The 15,057-nt window shown below is 36.7% G+C and overlaps 1 long non-coding RNA gene across 1 annotated transcript; it reads right to left on the reverse strand.

The window, feature by feature from the left end:
• Nucleotides 1-8,663: 8,663 nt before the first annotated feature.
• LOC110345659 (uncharacterized) lies at nucleotides 8,664-14,795 on the reverse strand. Its single transcript, XR_002389126.2, has 3 exons — nucleotides 14,670-14,795; nucleotides 14,015-14,212; nucleotides 8,664-9,205 (listed from the first exon to the last, which is right to left on the reverse strand). It is a non-coding gene; the product is annotated as an uncharacterized LOC110345659 (long non-coding RNA).
• Nucleotides 14,796-15,057: the final 262 nt, after the last annotated feature.

The following is a 15,057-nucleotide window of genomic DNA, read 5'->3' on the forward strand; positions in this document are numbered from 1 at the left end:
ATTTTGTTAAAGTAGTGAATTTCAGTGATTGATTTTCAATACTTCACCAATGTTCATTCTGGAATAAGCCCTACTTGATCATAATGTAATATTCTTTTTTATATTGCTATATTTGATTTGCTAAAATTTTATTCTGAATTTTATCTTTGTATTCATGAGGAATGATAATTTGTAATTTTCTTCCTTTTTGTGTTTTGTCAAATATTGGTTTTGGGGATATCTAATCTTATAAAAGAAGTTGGGAATCTATCAGTCAGACTTCCACCAGAAAAAGAACTCTAGGGTATATTCACAAGGGGCAATAAAAATATGCAATGAATGTTTAAACTAAAAAGTTTATTACAGTAAAAAGACACGAATGCCATTAAGACCCCTCAAAATACACCCCCTTGCCACATCATTCTTGCCACTTTCTGAGGCAGTTCTGAAAGTCCCCTTTTGTAAGTGTCTTTTAGAGATGTGATCTAAAATACAGTGAATGCTGCCATCAAAGGAAAGGTTCATAATAACTTTATGGTGTGTCCTCATACACCTTATTCAGTGGCAATGTGTGACTTCTACCTCTGCTTCAATGTCAAAGTGACCATGAAAGGTGAATGCTATGAATTGATCCAGCACATTGAGGCAGAATAACTAAAGATACTTATGAAAGAAGACTTCTAGAATTGCTTCAGAAAGTTGCAGTGATAAGATGTGTTCAAACTAAAGGGGAATATTTTGAGAGGGATTAATAGCAATGTGTCTTTTACTGTAATACATTTTCTAAAATAAAAACTTAAATATTCATTTTGACCATGCCGTGTGTGTGTGTGTGTGTGTGTGTATACAGATAAATAGGTAGATTAGTAGATTATAGTGAACTGGTTTATACAATTCTAGGGGCTGGCTAGACAGATCCAAAATTGGTATGGCAGAACATAAGGAAGGACAAGTTGGAAACTCTTATGTAGAAGCAGGTGTTCAGTCTACAAGCAGAATATTTTCTTCCTCAGAGAAATCTCAATATCACTCTTAATATCTTTCAATTTATAGGATAAGGCCCACCCAAATTATTGAGAATATTTTTCCTTACCTAGAATCAACTGGTAATAGATGTTACTCATATATACAAAATATCTTCAGAGCAATAAGTAGAACATGTCCATAATAAAGTAAGAAAGAACTACTTGTGACAATTACAGTTCTCATTTCTACAATTTGTTACTTGATCATTGCTCCTATTTGTAACTACCTTCTATTACTACTTTCTTTTTTTTAATTTTAATTTTTGGGTACATTTTAGGTACACAATATAATGACATTCATCATTGGAAATTTGAACTTTACATAATCTTTCTTGGTTCTTATTTTTCCCCCTTCCCCTGCCCTCTCTTCAACCCCTCCATCCCTCCCTATTTACAAAGATTTTGTTTCCATTTTTTCATTTTCTCATAGTAATTCCATTCCCTTCTTTCCTTTCCCCTACCCCTCCCACTTCCCCCTCCCATTTGCCCCTTTTCTTCCTATTTCATATTATCGATTATACATTTTAGTATATTTACACTTATTTACACTTTCAGTTTCTCACACTAGAGAAACTATTCAATATTTACACATGTGTGTCCTGTTTATTTCACTTAAGAGTATTATCTCAATGTGCATCCATTTTGCAGTAAATATCTCTAATTTTTCGTTTTTGATGGCTGAGTAGTACTCCATTTTATAAAAAAAAACCCACATTTTCTTGATCCAGTCTCCAGTTGATGGGCATTTGGGCTGTTTCCAAGTTTTAGCTATTACAAACTGTGCTGCTATGAACATGGGTGCACATATATCACTGTGGTATGATTCTTTTAATTCTTTGGGGAAGATACCCAGCAGGGGAATAGCTGGGTCAAATGGGACTTCCAGTCCCAGTTCTTTAAGGTATCTCCATACTGATTTCCACAGTGCTTGCACCAATCTACATTTCTACCAGCAGTGGAGCAGGGTTCCTCTTTCCCCACAGCCCCGCCAGCATTTGTTATTGGTTGATTTCATGATAGCAGCCATTCTTTCTGGAGTGAGGTGGAATCTCAGTGTTGTTTTCATTTGCACCTTTCGAATGACCAGTGATGTTGAACATTTTTTCATATGTTTATTTGCCATGTCTACTTCTTTGTGTGAGAAATGTCTGTTCATTTCAGATGCCCATTTTGGATTGGGTCTTTAAATTTGGGAAGTCTGATTTTTTTAAGTTCTTTATAGATTCAAGATAGTAGACCTTTGTCTGAGGGACCGCTGGTGAAAATTTTTTCCCACATTGTGGGTTGTCTCTTCACACTGCTGGTGGTTTTTCTTGCTGTGCAGAAGCTTTTTAGTAAAAAGAGATCCCACTTGTTGATTGTTTGTGCTAGTTCATGGGCAATTGAGGTTTTGTTCATAAAGTCTTTTCCTACCCCAATGTCTTCAAGAGTTCTACCTAACTTCTGTTCCAGCTGGTTCAGCATTTCTGTTTTAATGTTTAGATCTTCAATCCATTTCGATTTTAGTTTAGTGCATGGTGAGAAATATAGGTCTAGTTTTAGTCTTTGGCAAGTTGAAACCCAATTTCTCCAGCACCATTTATTAAAGAGGATATCTTTCTTCCAGCGAGGGTGTTTGGCTCCTTTGTCAAAGATGAGGTGGCTGAGTGTGTCTGGGGTTGTTTCTGCAAGTTCTAATCTGTTCCACTGGTCTTCAGGTCTGTTTCTTTGCCAGTACCATGCTGTTTTTATCACAGTAGCTTTGTAATATAGTTTGAAGTTGGAGGTTGTAATACCCCCTGCCATGTCTCTGTTACCTAGAATTGCTTTTGCTATTCTGGGTCTCTTCTTGTTCCAAATCAGTTTTTGGATTGTTTTCTCAAGGTCTATGAAGTATGCTGCTGGGATTTCAATTGGGATTGCATTGAATCTATATAGCAATTTTGGAAGTATGGCCATTTTCACTATGTTGATGCTTCCTACCCAGGAGCAGGAGATGTCTTTCCATTTTCTGATATGGTCTTCAATCTCCTTTCAGAATGCTATAGTTTTCAGAGAAGAGGTCTTTGATTTCTTTTGTTAGGTTGATTCCTAGGTACTTCAGTTTTTTGGATGCTATTGTGAAAGGAGTTGTTTGCCCTATTTCTCTCTCAGTGAGTCTATTGTTCATGTAGAGGAAAGCTATTGATTTTTGTGTGTTGACCTTGTAACCAGCGACTTGACTGAATTTGGTTATTGAGTCTAGAAGACTTTTGGTGGAGTTCTTGGAGTCTTTTATATAGAGTATCATGTCATCTGCAAATAATGACTATTTGACTTCTTCATTTCCTATCTTTATTCCTTTTATTTCTTTTTCTTGTCTAATTTCCATGGCTAATGTTTCTAAAACTATATTGAACAAGAGTGGTGATAGTGGACATCCTTGTCTTGTTCCTGATTTTAGTGTGAAGGATTTCAGTTTTTGCCCATTTAGTATGATATTGGCTGTTGGTTTTTCATAGATGGCTTTGATCAGATTGAGGTCAAGACCATCTATTCCAATTTTTTGTAGGATTTTTATCATAAATGTGTGTTGGATTTTGTCAAATCCAACACGTCTATTTTTCTGCATCTATTTTTTTTTTTTGCATTTCTCAAAATGATTATATGTTTTTTGTCCTTGGTTCTATTGATACAGTGTATTACATTTATTGATTTGCATATGTTGAACCATCCCTGCATCCCTGAGATGAATCCCACTTGGTCAGGGTGTATGATCTTCTTGATGATCTGCATTGTATTTGCCAGCATCTTATTAAAGATTTTGCATCTAAGTTCATTAGTGAGATTGGCCTATAGTTCTCCTTTTCGGTTGGGTCTTTCTCTGCTTTGGGGATCAAGGCATTGCGTGCTTCCAGGAATGAATTCAGTATTGCTTCCCTTTCAATTTCATTGAAGAGTTTAAACAGTAATGGCAGTAGTTGCTCTCTAAATGTCTTGTAGAATTCAGCAGTGAAGCCATCAGGACCTGGGCTTTTCTTAGTTGGTAAGTTTTTAATTACATTTTCTATTTCATGGATTGATATTGGGTTGTTTAGAATTTTTAGGTCTTCTTCATTCAACTTTGGTAATTCATACATTTCTAGGAATCTGTCCATTTCTTCTGTGTTTTCCATCTTATTGGTGTATACTACTTTCATGTTGCTTTTGGATGCAGCTAGCATGACTCTGGTATTGGTCTTTGTCTGGTGGTGTGGCTCAAAATTATATTCTTGAAGGGATGGGACCTCTAATGGCTGGAATTGGGTTGTTGTAGTTTCCCACTAAGTTCAATCTTGGGGAATGGTAGTTGTCATATCTCAGCTGCTAAAACAAAATACATAAGTAAATAACTTTGTCCAAGAGGGACATCAAAACAGGTTATGCAGTTCTCAGTTCACAAATTACTGAAGCAAAACCTTTTCCCTCTGGTACTGCTGCTCAAAAGACAGATCTAATAGCTCTTACTTGTGCACTGATAATAGGAAAAGGCTATATATATTATATTTATATATATTTCAAATATGCCTTTCTGGTGCTACATGCTCTGTTGCTATCTGGAAAGAAAGGGGCTTGCTAACTAATAATCATCTGTAAAGCACAAGGTGAAAATTCTACAAGTCCTAGAGGCAGTCCATCTTCCTTAGCAGCTTCCAGACATTCATTGTAAGGGACACCAAAGAGACATGTCTAAAGTCTCCTTGGGAAATCAAAAGGCTGACAGGGAAGCAAAAAGGGTGGCCTTACATCTCCTTAAGACTCTAACCTTATTCTCAGTTCCTGAGGAGCCATTAAAACCAGTCTATACTCCCCAGGAAAATAAATGGGCCTTAAGGCAAGGGGGAATTAAAAAGGGACTCTGGTGATATTTAGAAAACAAACTGATCCTTCTTCAAGGGACATAGAGGAAGGCTATAAAAACACTTCATGATTCTTTCTATATGAAAAAAGATGCTACATTGGAAATAGTTACTCAAATTTTCACAGGACTAGGACTAGTGGCAACAACCTGACAGGTCTGCAAAGCTTGCCCACTCTGTGCCTACAAGAACCCTGTCAAGCTGAAACTTTGTTAGAACTTGTACAGAAGAGAGAAACATACCCTGGGGAAGACTGGCAATTAGACTTTACCCATATGCCACCATGCACGGGATTTAAACAGATGTTGGTCCTAATTGACACCTTTACAGACTGGACTGAAGCCTTTCCTACCTGTTCAAAAAAAAAGGCTATAGAGGTAGTCAAAGTGCTTTTTACAGTGGGGAATATTACAAGAATAGATACAGGGATATATAGAAGCCATAACCCAAACCAAACAATGTTTTTCAAAAAGACAATAGTTATGTACAGAGGATGTCAAGACCTCAAGTTCTAGGGGTCTGTGCTGTGATTCCCCTGTGTCTGTCAAAGAGCATCTCTACCAGTCACTAACACTTCAAGCACCATCACATCTGATGATCATACCTTTTCAGTGGCAAAGCAGCTTGCATAGAAGCTTGGACCTATTACAGAGCCTTCTGTTGTTCTAGACTCACTGAAAACTGGCAGCATTTCAGGTTAGGTGGCACATCAAAATGAGGAACATGTGGTCTGTGCCATTCAAGGAGGCCTACTAAGTGCTATGCCTCTGTTGTGGCTGAAGAAGGGACCAGATACAACACCTTACCTTTCACCTTAGAAGGGAAATTTAACATGCCCCACACTACTGAGTCTTAGAAATTTCAGTGAAGTGCCTGAATTTTTGTCAGATTTATTCCCCACCCTTTGATATACAAATATTTTACCAGTAAGTGTATAGAAGCTGCTACTTGTTGCTAGGTACAATCAGCATGTTGTCAATGTAATGGCCCAGTGTGATGTCTGCTGGAAGGGAAAGGTAATCAAGTTACCTATGGACTAAATTATGATATAATGCAGAGAACTATATCCCTCTGAGGTAGGACAGTGAAGGTATATTGCTGGGCATGCTAGCTGAAAGCAAATTGCATCTGGTGGTCCTTGTTGACAGGGATAGAGAAAAGGTCATTTGCCTTATCAATAGGTATATACTAGATACCAGTGGATGTGTTAATTTGCCCAATGAAACAACATCTGGATCAGCTGCTACAAGTAGAGTCACCATCTGGTTAAGTTCATATAAAAAAGTACCTAACTGGTTTCTGCATAGACCAATAGGAAAGTTGAGTAGGGATATGGTGGGAATCCTACTCCTACATCTTTGAAGTCCTTGATGGTGATTATATTTATTCTTTAAATGTATAAAAAAGGTCTGGGGATGTGGCTCAGTGGTAGAGTGCCTGCCTAATATGGGTGAGCTCCTGGGTTCAGTTCTCAATACTAACACACACACACACACACACACACACACACACACACACAGAAAAACCAAAAACAAAATGTTTAAAAACCCAAAAAGTGTAAGAAAATTAATTTATTATTTAAAAGAAAGAAATTATCTGAGCCTGAAGTTTTTGGTGTGGAAAATTTTTAATTATAAATTAAAATTTTTAAATAAGCATAGAGCTACACAGATTATCCCTTCCTGTTTTTGTTTTCCTAATCTGTTGTTGCTTTGTTTTCAATTTTGATTTTTATTATCTTTCTTGTTTCTTTGTTTCAACTTATTTAAGTTTAACTTGTTCTTTCTTCTAGGTTTTTTATTTTTTAACTAAGGGTTGAATCCAGGGCTTCACACATGCTAGGGAAGTGCTCTACCATTGAGCTATAACCCACTCCTATTTATTTTATTTTGAGATAAGGTCTCACTAAATTGCCTGAACTGGCCTCAAACTTGTAGTCTTCCTGCCTCAGCTCCTAAGTGCTGGGATTACAAGTGTGCACTACCACACCTGGCTTTGATTTTTAAAGCTTTATAAGAGAAAAACCAAGATCTTTGGATTTAAATCATTGTTATTTTGAGACTAGAAATTAAGACTAGAAATTTCCTTCTAAGCACTACTTTCATTGCATCACACAAATTTTACTGTATTGTCTGTCATTATTAATCTATTTGGATATTTTCTACGTAACTCCTTTGATATTTAAAACTATATTGTTTCATTTCAAAATACATGGATATTTTACAGATATCATTCTTAATTCCATTGTAGTTCCAGAACATGCTCTGCAAGATTTCAATTCTATGATTTATTGATTCTTATTTTATGGCCCATTATGTAGTCTTTCTTAGTGAACGTTCCATGTATTCCTAAAGAGAATATTAATTTTCAGTTGCTGTGTGTATTGTCTTATCAATAGCAGTTGGGACAAATTAGTTAGTAGTTTTGTTCTAATTTTCCTTATCCTTTCTTGATTTCATTGTCTAATTGTTCTATCAATTACTGAGAGACAGGTTTGAAATGTCAAACTATTTGTATTTATTTCTCCCTTTAATTTTGTCAATATACTTCATGTATTTTGAAGCTCTGTAACCAGGTAAATATAAATTTAGAATTTTTATATCTTTCTGATCAAATTGACATTTTTCTCTTTAAGAACTGTATTTTTCTTAAATCACCACACCTGTCTGACATTAATATGCCACAGTGGTTTCTTTATGCTTTCTTTACATGTTTTGTATTTCTCCATCCTTTCACTTTCAACCTGTCTCTGCCATTGTATTTCAAATTGAACCCTTAAAGATGGTATTTATTTGAGTCTCACTTTTTAAGTTCTGTCCTTTAATTAGGACACTTTGTCCATTCACATGTAATATAATTATTAATTTAAAGTCAATGGTCTCGTGGTTTTTTCTTATTGGTACATCTGTTTCTGTTCCTCTGTTTCTCCTTTCCTAACTTCTTTTAAGCTAATGGAATATTTCTTAGCATTTCACTTTAATTATTCTATTGACTTTTTAGCTATGAGTATATGGATATGTCTTGTTTATATTTGTCTTAGCATTTACTCTAGAAACGACAATATGAATCCTTAATCTATCACAATCTATTTGGACTAATATACAGTTTTACATAAAATATGAGAATCTTATTATGGTAAAATTCCATTTTTCATCTATCATTTGTGCCATTCTTTTTTTTTTTAAACTAAGAGAAGTTTATTTTTATTTGTGCCATTCTTGGCATATATATTTTTCTATCTGTGATATAAACCCTATGACAAAATTGTAAGTTTTGCTTTAAACATACATTACTCAATTTTTGAAAGAAGTTCAAAGATGTTATTTACCTGAATATTTATAATTATCAGTGCTCTTCATTTCTCTTTGCAAACTTGGCTTTCCATCAGTGTCATTTCTCTCTCTATCCTGAAACACTTTTCTTTAGTCTTTCATATTGCAAATCTGCTATTGTCCAATTCTCTAAATTTTGTACTTATAAAATTTATTTCACCCTTATTTATACAGGATGTTTTTTGCTTGAGGTAGAACTCTGGGTTAATAAGTATTTCCTTCTTCCAGTCTTTTAAAGAAATTATTCCATTGTCTTCTGGCCTCTAGTATTTTTTTTTTTTTTTTTTTTGGTACGGGGGATCGAACTTGGGACCTTGAGCTTGCAAGGCAGGCGCTGGAACCACTGAGCTAAATCCCCAGCCCCGGCCTCTAGTATTTTTGATGAGAAGTTAGAAATCGTATGTATAATTTTCTCCCATATGAATTGTCTTAGTTTGGACTGCTGAAAAAATACAGACTGGTGGCTTTAACAACAGACATTTATTTTCAAAATTTTGGAGGCTGGGGAGCCTAAGTTAAGACTCATACAGATCTGGTATCCACTTGCTTCCTGGTTGTGGGTAGATGACTTCTCATTGTATCTCTACATGTTGGAAAGAGCACAAGCCAGCTAACTGACTAGTTTGTTGTTGTTGTTTGTTTTTTAATAACAGCACTAAACTTATTCATCAAGGCTCTACCTTCATAGGTTAATCACTTCCCAAAGGCTCTACTTACAAATACCATCCCATTGCAAATTAGATTTCTACAAATGAATTTTGGAGGGGACGCAAGCATTCAGTCCAAAGAGGTAATGTGTCTTTCTGTTGGTTTTTTGTTCTGGGTTTTCTTCCCCTTACTTTTATTGTTGTCTCCTTATCTTTAGTTTTCAGAGTTTGATTTTGATGTTCCAAGATGTAGTTCTCTTTGTGTTCATCCTACTTGGACTTTATTGGGTTTTATTTGGATCTGTAATTTATGTTGGTCACCAGACTTGGGGAAACTTTGGCTATTTCTTCAAATATTTTTCTCCCTGTGGAATTTAAATTGCATATATATTAGATCACACAATTGTTCCATAGATCACTGAGGTTTGTTTATCTTTAAAAATCTATCTCTTACCTTCAAATCAGATTATTTCTATTTGTCTTTCTTAAGGTTTATTTATCATATAACCCGAAGTCTCTAAGCTCTCTACAAGTCTATAAGTCTGTACATAATTTTTATTTTATATATTGCATTTGAACATTTAGAATTTCCACTCAGTTCTTGTCTATATTTTCTATTTCTCTGCTGAGATTCCATGTCATTTTGATCATCTTTTACTTGATGTCCTTGAATGTATTTATAGCAGCTACTTGAAAGTCCTTGCCTACTAATTTTAACATCTGGATCATCTTGGGTTCTGTTTCCTTTTTCTTTTTTTTTTAGTTTGGGTCACAATTGTCTGTTTCTTTGCACATCTGTAAAATTTTGTTATAGCCTAGACATTTATATATTATAGGAACTCTGGATTATGTGCTAAATGTAGAGTTTAGAGAGTGTTATGTTTTATTGTTGACAGTTAAATTCTTTCTGATTATGTCAGGATCAGCTTTGTCCTTTGTTAGAGCAGATCTAATTTAGTTTTTAATTTAGCCTAGGTATGCCTTCACTGTATAATGTGATCTTTACTCCTAAGGTTCTTATTTCTTAAGTGGGAACTTTATTCCTGAGGCATAGTTTTTCTGGAGTATTAATTGAATTCTAGACCATAACTTCAATAATTTCCAGCACCACTCACCCCCTGGCATTACTATTCAACACACAGCCCTACAGCAATCAATCTCTGCTAAGCTTCATGGAGACTTGCCCTGTGCACGAATATATAGCTCAGTCCTTGCCAAGAACCCATGGTACATTCTCATTCAGACTTTTGAGACTTCCCCTCTGCACTGGTGCTTCTCTGTCCCCTGGTATTTCAAATTCCAACTGTTTTAGCAGCCTAGAGCTGTAATCTCTGCCTCATCTGTTCACTCTGCTTTGGCTCCATCTCTCTGGCCATAGCAGGAATGTGTTCCAGGCAGAAAGCTGGGACAATTTTTTTTTTTTTTTTTTTGGTATCAGGGATCGAACTCAGGTCCTTGAGCTTGCGCAGCAGGCAGCAAAACCACTGAGCTAAATCCTCAGCCCAAGCTGAGACAGTTGTGGGCCTCACTTCATGCTGCTCTTCTTTCAACAGTTATAGTCCAACTTCCTGTTGTTATTTTCCTGAAAAGAGTTACCTCATATATTTCGTTCAATGTTATAGATTATTTCAATGCCAAGGTAAGTCAGGCATCGGTTGTTGTCATTGTGGGAAGCTAAAGTCTCTAAACAAATTATCTGAAAACTATTTTGGAAATATACTAAAGAACAAACACTTGTATGTGATACCAATAAGAAGACCAAACTCCTATAAAGAAAAATATGATTTGTGATCTTCTTTAATGAATGTTTTGAAAACGATCACAATTGGAAATGTAATACCACTGATTCACTCATCAATAGCTACAAAGTGTCTACATTTTGAACTTGATGTGTACCAAAGAAGGATTAAGTCATTTAAACAAATATTCTCAGTAAGTCACATATGAGACTCTGAGAGCCATAAAGAAAACAAGGCAGAGTCCTAATTTCAAGACACTTCTGCTGTACCAGGAAAGACAGATCATTTATACAAAAACAAGTTAAAAATGAAGGCAAGACAGAATATGATTATATGCTAATACTGACTGGAACAAGGAGGTAAGATGATCCCAGCTTCACTTCCTCTTTGACCTGTGGGGATACCTCTATCCTACACTTGGTCCCTTCCCTAGCCAAAGTCACAGGAGCTGGATCAGGACTGGACACCTAACGCAAAGGTACCAATTCATACATAGAGCTTAGACAGTGAGGTTTCCCTCTAAGAATTTGAATGAAGAGGCTCAGAAAGTACAGTCAGGAGGTAGTGGATGTTTAGCCAGTAAAATCATACAGAGTTGGCAGTGGAGTCATCACTAAGGCAAGCCAAAGTCATGACCAACTTGTGACTTTGGAGAAGCAAGAATGAGCAAGTTGTGGCTATGCACAAGCTGCCTATAGAGAGGTCAAAGTAAATGCACAGAAGAAATAGTCCTGGGACAGAGGGGAAAATACAAAATCCTACCTGACAATTTTCTCACTTAATCTCCTTTGTGTATCTAATATTTAATACTTAGAATAGTCTACTACATCCTTTCAATACCTTTTTATTTGATGTGGTTCTACTGGGTGTTTTCCACTGGCCTCACTCCTTATAGCCATTGAACTACATTGGATTAGACAAAAAGCACTGAAAGTAAGCGTTGAACCAAGATAGAAATTACTCCACACTATAGCAGTCAAAGAAGGCTTCATAGAGGAATAAAACCTAAAGTTCCTCCCAAAGGAAAAGCTATGTTTAAATGCAGTAGCATGTGGGTGGCCTTCACAGGCCTCAAAAGTGCCCTTTGCCACCCATACAATGGGTATTTTAAATAAACCATGTTTCCATCAGTCATTGATAGCTTCTCCTCTATTTGCTTCCTGTGTAAAAGGATGAAGTATTTCATTCTTTGAGAGGTCTTAAGGTTTCAGTCTGCTGTGTCTTACCCTCCTTTGGTTTTACATGTTATATTTCAGCCAATGAACTACAGTTAAAACATAGAAATGCTATTAAAACTCTACAGAATTACTTTTTTAAACTTCATCCTGGCTGCATTCATTTTGTGCCTCTGAGATGTAGAATCATTTAGGGTAATACCGGCATTAAATGGGAATCCAAGCAGTGTGTTTTAATTCCAGCTTGGCTAATTCCTTTGTGGGGTCCCAGCACCTTGCCTCACTTACCCTATGCATCAAGAGAGTGAGTACTGACAGCATTGGTCCTACTTCATCTCAGAGCATCATTATGGGAATTAATGAGATCATATTTATAAGAAGATTTGATTTCTTCACTGTGGTAAAACATCAGAGAATGAAAACCCACCCAGCAATTGTTGCCACAGTAACTATAGTAAGCAATAAGATATCTGAGATAAGTGATTTTCTATTTTTTCTATAATTGTAAAGAAAATTGAAAAGTAAGAAAGAGGGGGCAAAGAAATAAAAACCAGCCTTGCTGTGACTTAGACAGCATCTGAGTTCCCTTTGGAAGGAGTTGGAGATGAGTCTCAGAAGGAATATTTTCCTAATCTTTTACTTGGCATTACCACGGCCTTCTCACTGTCCCCTTTGAGAGATCATCAGTGAAGACAGCTCTGTCCTTAACTAGTGCTTTTCTATTTATTGGGATAAATGGTGACATTTGCTGTAGTGGTAGTACAGGTCAGTTTGAACAATTGCTTTTCTGTAAAGGGATCCTGGAGTAGAAGGCAGAAGCTGTAAACAACCTTGAACAGGAACAGTATTAAGTTTGCAATGCCAGTGAAATAAGGAGCTCATTTTGCAGGTTTTGTATGGTCTATGTTTATGTGCAGAAAACATTCTGACATGCTCTGGCAGAAATATCGAGCAAGACTGAATGACTGAGAATGCTCCCTATGAAAAGAAAAGCTAGGAGCAAGAAGGCAACGAACTATCATAAAAGTAATTAATTGTTTTACTTTTTAGTGGTCTGGCAAGACTGCCTTTTTTAAAAAAAATGAATCATACAAATGGGACCGTGTTGTCAGATAGACTGTCCATTGAGACTTAAGAGACTAGCTCCTGCTATAAATTAGGATAATGAGTTAGTTTTTTAAATGTTTTATGAGGTTGAGAAGTGCAATGTCAAATTATTTTTCTTAAATCTCACATTGCTTTGAATGCCTTTCAGAATTCAGAGGGTAACATTTCCTTTCAAAAATTCCTTCCAAGTTTAGTGGCTGTTGTTTTACCAATCAGGTCTTTCTCCAAGGATGGTTTTAGTGCATGATTTTCATGACTCAGCTTAAAATGAACAAGACCCCATTGTTGGCTTTCTTGTTTTCACACCAGCATTATTGACAAGATCTGCATAACTCTTGGAAAAAGGTCTGTTGTCTAACCAAGCTACTATGGAAACCTGATCCAGGCCATTTAGATGCCTAATGCCTTTCCTCTTGAATTTGTGAAGAATTTCAAGAGTGGTCAGACTTTACTTAGAAAATATTCATCAGGGCAGAGGGGTACAGCTTGTTCACTCCATTTCACTTTTCATCTTAAATCAGCTTTGCAAATAGACTGGCCCAGGGGGAAGGCAGCACTGCCCATGGAGTCATTGTCAATTATGGAGATTTCATTATTTTAAGTCTTACATTCTTACAGGGCAGCAGCATGAAATGGCAAGAGATTAACTCCTTTTTCTAAAAAAAGGAAACCCTAACAAAATTGGTAAATGGGGTTAAAAATTGTAGATGCTTGCTCAACATCAGTAAATAGTTCGATATTCATGAGAAGAGTTGAAGTTTTACCTCAAACCTAAAGGTTCTAAAAAGAAATGTAGTTGGTCTCATGAGAATTTTCTTCCCTTCCATCCTTTTCCTTCAGATACCAACAGGAAAAATAAAATAACCCTCATGGAAGATTAAGAAAGAGTCTATGTATCGCCTTAGGGACATATTCTGCCTCCTCTAGAGAGAAGCACCAGGAATGTTCAGGACTGTCTGGTCAAGGACTTTCCTCAGTAAATTCTTCAGGCCATTTCCTTTCCTTCTTTATTGCTAAGTATTCTGAGGCCTTAAAGGGTTGAGGGAGGCTTTACTGCCAATATCTTTAGGTGTAAATCTCATCTCAGTAAAACAAGCCTTGCAAAATTTATAATGTGGTTATTCATGGTTATTTATGATTCATATGTACTCACACTGCATGATGACTGACCACAGCCATCTCTTATGGAACACAGGCCAGAAGGGTAGAGCCATGGAGATGTTTTCTGGTAACATTAAAAGATTCCTCACTATCTGCCAATTGGGAACTGAGTGTCTTCGAATGAGTGACATCTTCTTCTTGGGACTGATGACAGATGATATGCCTGTAGTGTCTCTAGCAGGTACAGAACCTGAGGGGATCATAGACTTTTTTTTCCCTTTGGTCCTCCCTAGAGGTGATAATGCTACATCCTCAGCCATATCCAATGTAACTGTGAGACCAAAGCGACTCCATTTTGCTAAAATCCACTATTCCCCTAGTCTCTATTGTCCTCACAAATTAATGGTTAAAATGTGCTTGCTCTGGGACAAAAGACACAATCTGTAAAGAAGCAAAGTTCCTAAGTTAATTACTCAACCATCTGTTTGCCCAGGAAATGAACGTTCCGGGCCCACTATCTATAGAACAATCTGTCAATGTGCTGACCATCAGTACGTGACAGTCGACCACTAACCTTTGTCCCTCTTTTCCCCCGTAAAACCTACATGTAACCGCCCCTCAAACCCCCGATGGGCCTAGCCAATCAGAAATATACACTTCATGCTTGCTAAATGCCAACCAATCTGCTAAGTGGAAAATCTCCAAACCTCGCTGTAACCACAATAAAAACCCCGCTAATTTGAAATTCGGGGCTCCCAATTCTGATCCGCTGCGTCGGTGACGGTTGGGAGCCCCTGCTCGAGCTTGAATAAACGGCCCTCTTGTGCTTATATCGGAATCGCCTTCCTGGTGGTCTTTGGGACTTCGTGATCTGGGCACAACGTAACAAGATAACCTAGTACACAGACTCTGCTCTAATTACACGTCAAATTCCAAACTCTTTTCCTGCCAGATCTTTTATGCAGGATAGAAATAAATTCTGTCTTTCCCTTGTTCTTTTGCTCAATTTATGGAGATGGTGTCAATAATGTTAGTGCAAAAGCAAAGCAAGGAAAGGAATTTGAAAAGTCCAATGCTGATTTATTCACCCTCAGT

This window comes from Heterocephalus glaber, unplaced genomic scaffold (genome assembly GCF_053883595.1).
Source record: "Heterocephalus glaber isolate CG9 unplaced genomic scaffold, H.glaber_assembly_v1.0 deba00001662, whole genome shotgun sequence".
NCBI classification, from domain to species: Eukaryota; Metazoa; Chordata; class Mammalia; order Rodentia; family Bathyergidae; genus Heterocephalus; species Heterocephalus glaber.